The sequence below is a fragment of the Eleutherodactylus coqui genome, chromosome 11, assembly GCF_035609145.1.
Source record: "Eleutherodactylus coqui strain aEleCoq1 chromosome 11, aEleCoq1.hap1, whole genome shotgun sequence".
Classification (NCBI taxonomy): Eukaryota; Metazoa; Chordata; class Amphibia; order Anura; family Eleutherodactylidae; genus Eleutherodactylus; species Eleutherodactylus coqui.
Genome location: NC_089847.1, coordinates 83063434 through 83074712, shown reverse-complemented (window position 1 = coordinate 83074712; position 11279 = coordinate 83063434). Strand labels below are relative to the sequence as shown.

The 11279-nt window shown below is 43.0% G+C and overlaps 1 non-coding gene across 1 annotated transcript; it reads left to right on the top strand.

Moving 5' to 3' along the window:
* Positions 1-3324: 3324 nt before the first annotated feature.
* On the top strand, positions 3325-3484 carry LOC136582919 (U1 spliceosomal RNA). The gene has a single exon (XR_010787246.1). It is a non-coding gene; the product is annotated as a U1 spliceosomal RNA (small nuclear RNA).
* Positions 3485-11279: the final 7795 nt, after the last annotated feature.

Below are 11279 nucleotides of genomic sequence, written 5' to 3'. Positions count from 1 at the left end.
CGCACGAAAAAACGCCCGTCTGACTAAGGCCTAAATAAGGATGCTGCAGGAATATTTGGCTCCAGTGAAGATTTCTTTGAAATCTCCTCCACATGGCTTGTATGCTGTGTGTATGCAGCCTTATACATAGTATGTTAGGCTGAATGAAGACAATGTCCATCTAGTTGAGCCTGTTTTAACCTCCCCTTGTTGGTCCAGAGGAAGGCAAAAAAAAAAAAAAGCAAGCCAATTAGCTCTTATGGAGGAAAAAATTCCTTCCCGACTCCATTATGGCAGCCAGAGTAATCCCTGGATCAACATTTGAGATCAACAACCCCGCTGGTCACCTAATGTCTATATCCTGTAATATCCTTCTGCTCGAGAAAGACATCTAGTCCCCTCTTAAACTCCCCTATGGATTTTGCCATCACCACGTCCTCAGGCAGAGAGTTCCACAGTCTTACTGCTCTTACAGTAAAGAACCCCCTTCTGTGTTGGTGATGAAACCTGCTTTCTTCTAGATGCAGCGGATGCCCTCTTGTTACCGTTGCAGTCCTGGGTATAAACAGATCATGGGAGAGATCCTTGTATTGCCCCCTCATGTATTTATACATAGTTATTTGAGCGCCCCTGTCTTTTCTTCCAGGGTAAATAATTCCAATTTTGATAGCTTCTCTCGGTATTCCAGTCCTCTAATTTAGTTTATTAACGCCTTAGTGACCAATCCTGTTTGCACATTAATGACTAGGCTAAATTTTAGAAATCTGAATGTGTCACTTTAACATAGAATAACGCCGTAAAGGTTTTGCATATCCAAGTGAGTCTGACACTGTTTTTTCACCAAACATTTTACTTCATTTAGGCCTAATTCCCACGGGCGGGTTGCCACGCAGCTATTAGGTTCTATTGAACCTATTAGCACAATGCTCATGGTGCGGAATTCCACTGTAGAATTCCGCCTGGTGAATTCACCTGTAATCACCCGCGGCATGTTCTATGTGCCGCGAGCGTACGCGCGGACGGCTTCCATTGCAGTCATGCGCATGCACGCCGGAGCGTCCTGTGGGACGTCGGGCGGCGGATCTGGAGGTAAGTATGGGGTCTCTGGGGGGGGGGGGGGGGGAATTCCGCTTGCGGAGCCCGTCACGGCCGTGGGCACTAGGCCTTAGGTGGTAAAAATAGACCCATAGAATTTGTGTATATTTATTAAAAGCGTCAAAATTGGGAGCATTTTGAAAAAAAAAAAAAAATGTCATTTTTTTCCCATTTCCAACTGCAATATCTCATAATATAGAAATTTTGAATAAGATATATATTTTCATCTGTTTACTTTATTCTGGCGCACATTTGAAAAAGTTACGTTTTTTTTTAACCATGTAGGAGACATATAAATTGAACATGGATTATCAACATTTTGAGGAACATTTTGTTTTCCTGCACCAAGCCAAGATTGCAAAGGCACATAGGAGTCAGAATGATGGATACCCCCACAAATGACCCCATTTTAAAAACTACACCCCTTAATGTATTCACTGTGGGGGGTCATGAGTATTTTGACGATACAGTTTCTTTTCAGGAATTAATGCAGTTTAGAGGAGAAAAAATATGTCATTTTAAGACAGGATTTTTTTTCTATAGTGCACATGAAAATGAGGATTTGAACCCCAAAATGAATACCCCCGTTCAGAAACATACCCATTGTGGCCCTAATATTATGTCTGGCTGCACAACTGGGCCCAAACCGAACAGAGCATCAAACTTTACATGTCTTTTACATGATCGCCATTACCCATTGAACAACGGCAATCACATGACCGGTGACCGCTTACTGCAGCCCTCAGTTACTGCTCCAGGCTCTTGGCTACCTTTAGTACCTAGGAGCAAGGAGATTTTAAATTACCTAGGCCCTCCTCAGCTTCTGCACTTGTGTCCGCCATTTTGGCAACGGGCGCATACGCCAAAGCTGGGGAAAGGTCCACGAATAAGGATCCCAACGGGGAACATCACCGGAGGCCTTAGGTAAGTAATTTTACCTCCCCTCACGGATTAGATCCGTGATGAGAGGTGAAACTTTAGCTTTTTTTTACTTTTACGTGATCGCCGTTATCCATTGGATAACAGCAATCACGTGACCAAGAAACATGTACTGCGGCCCGCCATGCAATCTCCAGGATCTCGACTACATTTAGTAGCCAGGTGTCGGGAGATTTTAAATTACCCCAGCAATCTATGGCTTTTGCGATGGGTGTGTGCGCAGAAGCTGGGGTAGGGCCTGCAGATAAATCCGCGGGCCTTGGGTACCTAATTTCATCTCCCCTCACGGTTATGATCCATGAGGGGAGATAAAAAAAAAAAAAGAGAAAATTTGTTTCAACTTTTACATGATTGCTGTTATCCATTGGATTACAGCAATCATGTGACGGAGAACCGCATACAGCGGTGCCCGGTGACAGCTCCCTGCTCTCGACTACTCATACTAGCCAGGAGCAGGCAGTTTTTAAATTTTCAGAGCCTCCCAGCCCTCTGCTCGTGACGTAATGCTGTCAGGCACGCAGACGCCGGCGTCAGGTCCTGGACCAATCTATAAGGGAAGCTGAAACTTTAACTTTTATTTATTTTACACTGACTTTAACACGATCACAGGTATCCGGTGGATACCGGCAATCATGTGACTGGGGAAGGGGTCCTGCGGCCCGGCATGACAGCTCCAGCATGTCAGCTACCCTACCTCCCGTATCAGACAGCATGGAGCTGTCACGTCCAGAGCCTGCAAGGATTTTTATTCCCAGAGGAAGCATGTTTTTACGTCCTCTGGGAATAAAGCCCAGCAGGCCAGGACTGAAAAGGCAATGGGCTGGTCACTAAGGGGTTAATTTAGTTGCCCTTCTTTGAACCCCTTCAAGCACTGTAACATCTTTCCTGAGCACCGGTGTCCAGAACTGTACGCAGCATTCCATGTGGGGCCTGACAAGTGCCTTATATAGTGGAAGAATAATGTTCTCGCCCCAATACCCCTTTTAATGCACCCCAAGACTTTATTAGCCTTTGTAGCAGCTGACTAGCATTGGTTACTCCAGTTTAGTCTACAGTCCACTAGTACCCCCATGTCTTTTTCCATATCACTTTTCCCTAGCATTACCCCATTTACTGTATATTGGTGACATCCGTTTCTCCTGCCCATGTGCATAACCTTACATTTATCAATATTAAACTTCATTTGCCATTTTGTACCCAAGCCCCCAGCTTATCCAGGTCCGTTTGTAGCCGCACATTGTCCTCCGTTGTATTAATTATCTTGTATCATCTGCAAATATTGATATTTTACTGTTCAGTCCTTCTATCAGGTCATTGATAAAGGGAGATACCATGATCACTAAGGCGGTTCTCCCAGGGTGAGGCTCATCCATTGCACTCCGGGTGTGCTGACCCCTGCGATTTCCCCAAATGCGGGAAATTCGACTGCATAATTTGTGGTAGTGGGGGACTGCGTTCACGCTTTGCCCTGAAAAAAAAAATGCTGAACAGAATGGGGCCTTGTACTGAACCTTGTGGCACCCCACTAGCGACGGTGGCTCAACCATTTATTGCCACCTTCTGCTTTCTATCTCTGAGCTAGTTTTTTACCCAGATACACACATTTTCACCCAGTCCGAGCTGTCTCATTTTATATATCAGCCTATTATACGGCACGATGTTAAATGCTTTAGAAAAATCCATAGATACAAGATCAATAGACTCTCCCCGGTCCAGCCTAGAAGTTACTTCATTGTAGAAGCTGATCAAATTGGTCTGACATGATGAACCCCTCATGAACCCATGTTGATAAGGAGTTATACCGTTGTTTTCCTTGAGATATTCTAGGATGGCGTCTCTCAGAAACCCCTTGGATAGTTTTCCAATTATTTAAGTGAGACTTACCGGACTGTAGTTACCAGGGTCTCTTTTAGACCCCTTTTTCTAAATTGGAACCACATTGGCAATGCGCCAATCCAGCTGTACAACCCCAGTCCCATAAATATAAGAAATAGCAGTCTAGCTCTCATGTCACATAGTTCCCAGGCCTGGCGATTTATCAATTTTGATCCTCTAGCTGGTTCTGCACTTCCTCCTGTGTTAGGCATGCAATATTTAGCTGGTGGTTCATTTTATTTCCCTGGATGTGGCATTTCATTTTCATTCGTGAATACACGCAAAAAAAACAACTATTTAATAGATTTGCCTTCCTCCCATAGTCTATGGTTTCTCTTGCATTATTTGTTAAAGGGCCACTGCTCTCAGTGCAAATCCTTTTGTTTATATAATTGAAGAATAGTTTAGGGTTATTTTTGCTCTCTTTGGCAATCAGTCTCTCTGCCTCCTCCTTAGCAATTTTGATCTTTTCTTTACATGATTTGTTTTTTTCCTTGTATGATTTTAGCGCTTCTTCGCTGCCTTCTTGTTTTAGTAGTTTAAACGCTTTCTTTTTTCATTTATTGCCCCCCTTACAGTCTTGTCGAGCCACATTGGTTTCCTTCTACTTGTAGCTCTTTTTTTTTTTTTTTAAACTCGTTTTATTGACAGGTTAACATATAAGGTACTGTGAGGGTATATATATATATTGCCATATGTGTTTTTTATGCTTTTATACCTATATGCAAGTTTTATTCAATTCCAAATGAGAAAAAACTTAAATGTCGCCTTACATCAGATATCCCAAGGCTTTGCAAGAAGATGTTCTAGAAATTCAGAGAAGATACCGAACCAGACGCAAGGACGCATGTACTTGGCTGTTTTCCCAGAAGCCCATATCAAGACGTTCAACCATGTACATAATTTTCACTGTCTCAGTCCGCAAATCCGGACTGCCCATATATGGTTATGAGCCCATCACCCCCTAGTGGTGAGAGGGCAGAGGGTATAAGATCTCATGTAATCTGTAATAAAGTGCGCAGTTTTTTCTCCCGTGTGAGGAGCTAGACCAGACTCCTGTGTGTGGTGTCTCTTCTTACGGCCGGCAACGGGGCAAGTGGGGTGGGCCGGATTGGTGTTGCACTTAGAATTTTAACCCTCATAAATGGCGCCCGAACGTGCGGCGGTAAAATCGGAGCTTACATCGCAATTCACCCGGATCCACGCTACTGAGAAACCGTCCTGCTGCAAACCGAGCCTGATCAACTCACTTAGAACTCCAGGTAAGACAAGCATATATTTATGTTGTGTTTTACACTGCGAGTCTTGCAGCAGGACTGACTATCTGTGGTTTGTGACCGGACGGGTTGGGTTAAGAGTTCTACACGGTAACTCGTGTGGGCTCCAGGTTTGCCGTCATGGACCACTGACCGTGATATGCGCACCAATGGCTCACCCAGAAACTAGTCTGTAGTTTATTTGTACTTTGAAGTCCGTAACGTTTTAGCGATAGTGGAGATTGTTTGATTGTTTGTTGTATCTGCAGAATTTTTTTTTTTCCTCTTACTTTTCATTTTGTCTCACAGACGAAGGAACCCTCCGTTTGAGTTTATTTAGTTGTTAATGGTTTAGAGGAGAGGGAAGCACTCTGTAAGACAGGTCCCATTGACGAAGGAACCCTCCGTTTTAGTGTAGTTTAGTTGTTGATGGTTTAGCTGAGGAGAGGGATGTACTCTTTGGGACTGGTTCCATAAGAAGAAGATGCCTTCGGTTGTATTGCCATATATAAGGGGCTGACAATTCGGGTCAGAAGGATTCACTCTATGGAGCGTGTTATTTTTGTTGTTGTAATATGCGTAAGATCTTATTAAAGAAGATAGAGCCCCTCAAGGGCTGCCGCCGTGTGGATGAATCTGTAAAATATAAGAAAACTCTAATGAAAATGTGTGACACCGACCCGCATGGCAGATTACAAAATGGTGTCTGGGAGGAGGTCTTTAGGACCGAGAGGTGCCTTGGAAGATCAAGGTTTGCTAAAGAGAGAGAGACAGTCAGAGAAAGTATATACACATTATTTGTTTAAGAAAGTGTCCGTAAGTGAAATGTTGAAAAGTACAGTAAGTGATCAAGAGGGCGTCAGGAGAGTGTCTATTGAAGGTTATATTGGCAGTTAGGTAGGGGAGAGAAGTACAATGCACGTGATTTGTTGGTAAAGAGATGGAAATGTGTATAATACAAGATAGATAATAGATAATATGTATAATCCATACTAGGTGGATGTATATGTGTATATATATATACTGTATGTGCAAATAGTTAACTGCGATTGCTTGTAGGGGAGAAGAGTCTGTTGACATATAGCTGCGACTCTGTGTAGCCTTCCAAGGTCAGGAAGATAACAGCGAGAGAGAAAATGTAATAACATCCTTGGTTAATATCTTGGCTTGCTTGCAATGAATTGAAATGAATTTAATTAGTTATACTGTCTTAGTAGGCAGGGAAATATAGTAATTTCTAATGTATATTCTTACTTATACAGGGGTTGAAAATGAATGTTGCAAGGTCCCAGCATATGTGTTAATTATGATTTCAAATGTTTTTTCAATAGTTTAAGCTAAAACTTATTTCAGTATGTGTTTCATAGTCGCGGAGAGATAAGAGATTTGTTTTGAAAAGGTGGGGGCTTTCAGATTCACTCTGAGCTCAGGGTCACAAGGGGGGTTGAAAAATACCCAGAGATTCTAAAACACTTCAGCGTTTAATACAGCATATAATAGCTTCAGTAGATAAGAAATATAGAATGTATCAGCAAACTTTTTTTCACATAATTTGTCAAAGATAGCACTCACCTCGGTGTTTTTCAGCTGATGTATGTATGTTTGTCAAACTTTTTTTGTCCGTGCATCTGCATGGACTGGTACACCTTCAAAGGGGGGCGACGGAGCAGACTTGAGAGCATGGATGGATGAGAGTTGGTGACCCGTGTTCGGGCTGTGGTGGAATGTGTGATGTGGAAATTGACTGGGGGTAAAAGTCCTACCCCATGCATGGGACTTTGCTTGGTTGAGATGTGGACGTGTGGACGGTTAAGCTGAAATTAAGTTGAGAAGACGGACGAAATGTGCCAATATCGAAGGGGTGGAGCTAGATGATGTAATAGTACGTAGTAATGTTTCATCCCTCCTCTTGCACGAGGGAGGGGGTGAGGATTTTGAGCAGCTAGTTTTTTGTTTTTTTTTCCTGTTTTGTTTTTTTTCTCCTGTCTGAGATTTTGATAAGAAATTGCAGGCAGGAACAGACTAATAATGAATTCACTTAAAGGGATATCACATTTCAAATATTAGTAGATGTTTTGTAGATTTTTCTGTCCCGATGTAACTCATGTCTGTTATTGGTGCTAACATCTTACAGGCCTTATCTGCATCCATCAAATCTTTTTACAATGTTATAATAACTTAAACCCGGCTACTATTGTTCCAATTGCGTACCCTGGTTTAAAGGGGGGGAGGAGAAGGCATAGGTGATCTAGGTATTGCAAGTCAGCCATTTTAGGTATTGCAAGTCAGCCATTTTAGGTATTGCAATTCAGCCATTTTTAAATTTTTTTTTTTACAAGCCATTTTTTAATTTTTAATTTTTTTGCAACAAGGTTCTGATCTATTTGAAATAGAATACCAGCCTGATTGTTGCATTACTGCTAGACAAGAAAATTTAAGTTTTAAAAAAGTTACTGAAAGCCCTTGTTAATAATGCATATTTTGAGTTGTTTTTTATAGATGGTACCAGGGTGATTGACGACTCCACACTGGATATACGGTGGTTACACAACAAGATGTCCTAAAAAGCAGAATGTCTCCGCATGTCGCAGTACAAGAAGCGGAATTAAAAGCACTCACGGAGGCGTGTAGAGTGGAGGAAGGTAAGACGGCAAACATTTACACTGACTCCCGGTATGCATTTGGCATAGCTCATGATTACGGTCCAACATGGAAGGCCAGACAGTTTTTTACCTCAGCAGGACAGCCAATTAAGAATGATGCATCGGTGCAGTCTCATGGAGGCCCTACTTCTACCTGACAAGGTGGAAAGCTCACACCAATTCCTACACCGGAGAAGCGAGAGGCAACGCCATCACAGACCACACAGCAAAAGCAGCGGCCCTCAAGCCGTGGAAGAAAGAAGAAAAGAAGAATTTAACAATAACTTGGACTTTGATTTGAACTTGAACTTTGATAAAAATCTTGGACTTTGATTATAACTTTGGACTTTGACTAAAACTACAAATGGACTAAAAAGGGACAGCGTATGGTGAACAGTCAACAGCACTTGCTTACCATAGTCCCTGTGCCTCATGATGGCCCAGCTGACGCACGAAAAGACGCACCTCTCAAAGCAGCAATGATGACGACGCTTGAACAAGGACGGGTGGCTCCTTGGTTTTCTGTAGCTGCTGCATCATTTGTCCAGTTTTGCATGATCTTTGCCGTAAAGCAACAGGGCAGAAGTAAAATTTGCCACATAACACTTGCCTAGACCACTCTACCCATTTCAGGGATTGCAAATTGGCTACACTCAGCTACCACTTGTTGGGAAGCATGAATATGTGCTTGTTGTTGATGTCTTTTCAGGTTGGAGACCTACTCTGTTACCAAAGTAAATAAGCAGGTAATCGCACAGAAGCTCATGAATGAGGTAATCCGCAGATATGGGGTACCAGAAGTGATTGAGTCAAACAAAGGTACACACTTCACAGGTGAAATAATGCAACACATTATGTCTGTTTTGGGTATATTCCAGGCTTTTCACACACCCTACCGTCCGCGGAGTAGGGGAAAGTAGATACAAAAGGCAATGAGAAAATGGGCAAATTTTGAATTGAGTGTTTTCCATTAGTTTTTTTTCCTTAGGAGGATACATGCCACAGTGGCAGAGTTTGGGGAATGATTTTTCTTGTTAATGTTGTCATAGGTCTCTCCAAGGAATTGTTAGTAATGTATTCTGTAGTCTCTGCTTTTTTCTCAGGTCCTACAGATGAGTGTCACAATCTAAAACCAGGTGACAGGGTCTATGTGAAAAAGTTTGAGAGAGAAACCCTGTTTGAATGTCCTTACCAGATGTTGTTCACCACCCCAACTGCAGTCAAGCTCGAAGGAAAACCCACTTGGATCCACACTTCGCACTGAAAAAACTAATGATCCTGCATATCCTTTACATGCTATAATGTGGTACAGTTCCTCTAACACACACCTTTGACCACTATACACTAGCCCCCTGTTTCAGAACAAATTAATACAATTAAATGTGCAATATGAAGAGTACACTGAGGGTGAGAATCTAACACCGCATCGTGCTAAGAGAGACATTGACACTCCAGGTGGTAACTTTGACCCACATGTATACATAGATACAATAGGAGTGCCAAGGGGGGTGCCAGATGAATTTAATTCTAGAGATCAGGTTAAAGCAGGTTTTGAGTCCTTATTTGCTATTGTCACTGTTAATAATAATGTAGATTAGATGAATTATATCTATTACAATCAGCAGAGGTTTGTAAACTACACCAGAGATGCTTTACAAGGGTTAGCTGACCAGTTAGGGCCCACTGCATCCATGTCGTTCCAAAATAGAGTGGCCCTGGATATGATTTTAGCAGAAAGAGGTGGGGTATGTAATTTCTTGTATGTGTATTTTCCCTTTGATCAAAAAGAGTATGAGTAAGGGACTGGATAATGTGACCAAAATTTCCCTTGTTTGAAAAAAGATGAAGAGTCAGTTCCGATAGTGCCAACCACGTATGTTACCAGAAGAATGGAGAGATGGACTAGTACTGTGTCTGCCTCAGTCTCATAAGATGGACTGTCAGTGGACTTCCCATTTGCCTAGGGAAAGTGCAGAAGACCTTAGGTTCCGGCGAGGGCACACCCTGTGGGGTGTTAACTTGTACAGATAGAGGGTATGGATGCCCGGAAATAAGCCCAGGGAATCCATGGCCTCCTTCTGAGGTGAGGTAGGGATCCCTCCCTTTTAGGAGTAGGGACTTACGGGCAGTGGAGAAACCCTGACGCAAGGGAGAGACGACCGAGGAAGAGTGCAAAGTCTGATGCTTGATCTCCATATTAAGTTTTTTAGGGGGGTTTGTGAGGGTATATATATATATTGCCATATGTGTTTTTTATGCTTTTATACCTATATGCAAGTTTTATTCAATTCCAAATGAGAAAAAACTTAAATGTCGCCTTACATCAGATATCCCAAGGCTTTGCAAGAAGATGTTCTAGAAATTCAGAGAAGATACCGAACCAGACGCAAGGACGCATGTACTTGGCTGTTTTCCCAGAAGCCCATATCAAGACGTTCAACCATGTACATAATTTTCACTGTCTCAGTCCGCAAATCCGGACTGCCCATATATGGTTATGAGCCCATCACCCCCTAGTGGTGAGAGGGCAGAGGGTATAAGATCTCATGTAATCTGTAATAAAGTGCGCAGTTTTTTCTCCCGTGTGAGGAGCTAGACCAGACTCCTGTGTGTGGTGTCTCTTCTTACGGCCGGCAACGGGGCACGTGGGGTGGGCCGGATTGGTGTTGCACTTAGAATTTTAACCCTCATAGTACAATAACAGAACATCGTGCAGTAAATAATCTTGAGTATGAGGTATAAGCCGGTCGGGCCTGTGCTTTACAGTGTACATCATGTCTGGCGTTTCATTGGTCAGGTGTGATAGGGGGGTTGTTTAGGATTAAAGAAAAGCATAATGACATGGGGTGGGTGGGTATGCGAGGGAGAGTGGAAGTGGTGAGGGGTCTATATAGGAAGATGTAGCCGTGCTGAGGCATATTTTAGAGCATATGTCTGCTATAGGAGTCGCCATAAGTAGACATGTATACCTTTACACCAAATTATAATTATTAACCGGTTATGTTGCGGTACAGAGCCGGGGCCATCAAGGTGAGGAGTCACACCATTGGCCCCACACCTTTTGGAATTTGTCCGGGCATTTGCGGGCTTTGTATATTATATTGTTGTAGGGTATAATCGAGTTTGTGGTTTTCTTCCACATTGTCACGGTCGGGCCTCTCTGGTCCATCCATCTCATTGCGATAACTTTCCTGGCTATGAACAGGACTTCCCGTAGGAATATTCTGTGGTAGTGTTGCCACTGCTCCTCATCAAGGATTCCGAAAAGGCAGATTTCTGGGGTGGCGGGGACCGGGATATCAAGGACCGCAGAGAGCAAGTTTATGACTTCATCCCAATATGATCGGATCCGCGGGCAGCCCCAGATCATATGCCAGAAATCGGCGTATGTGCAGGTGCATCTAATGCAGTGCGTGGAGGGGATCCTGCCCATCTTATGTATTCTCGCCGGGGTGAGGTAGCATTGATGAACTATGTATAGTTGGGTCAATTT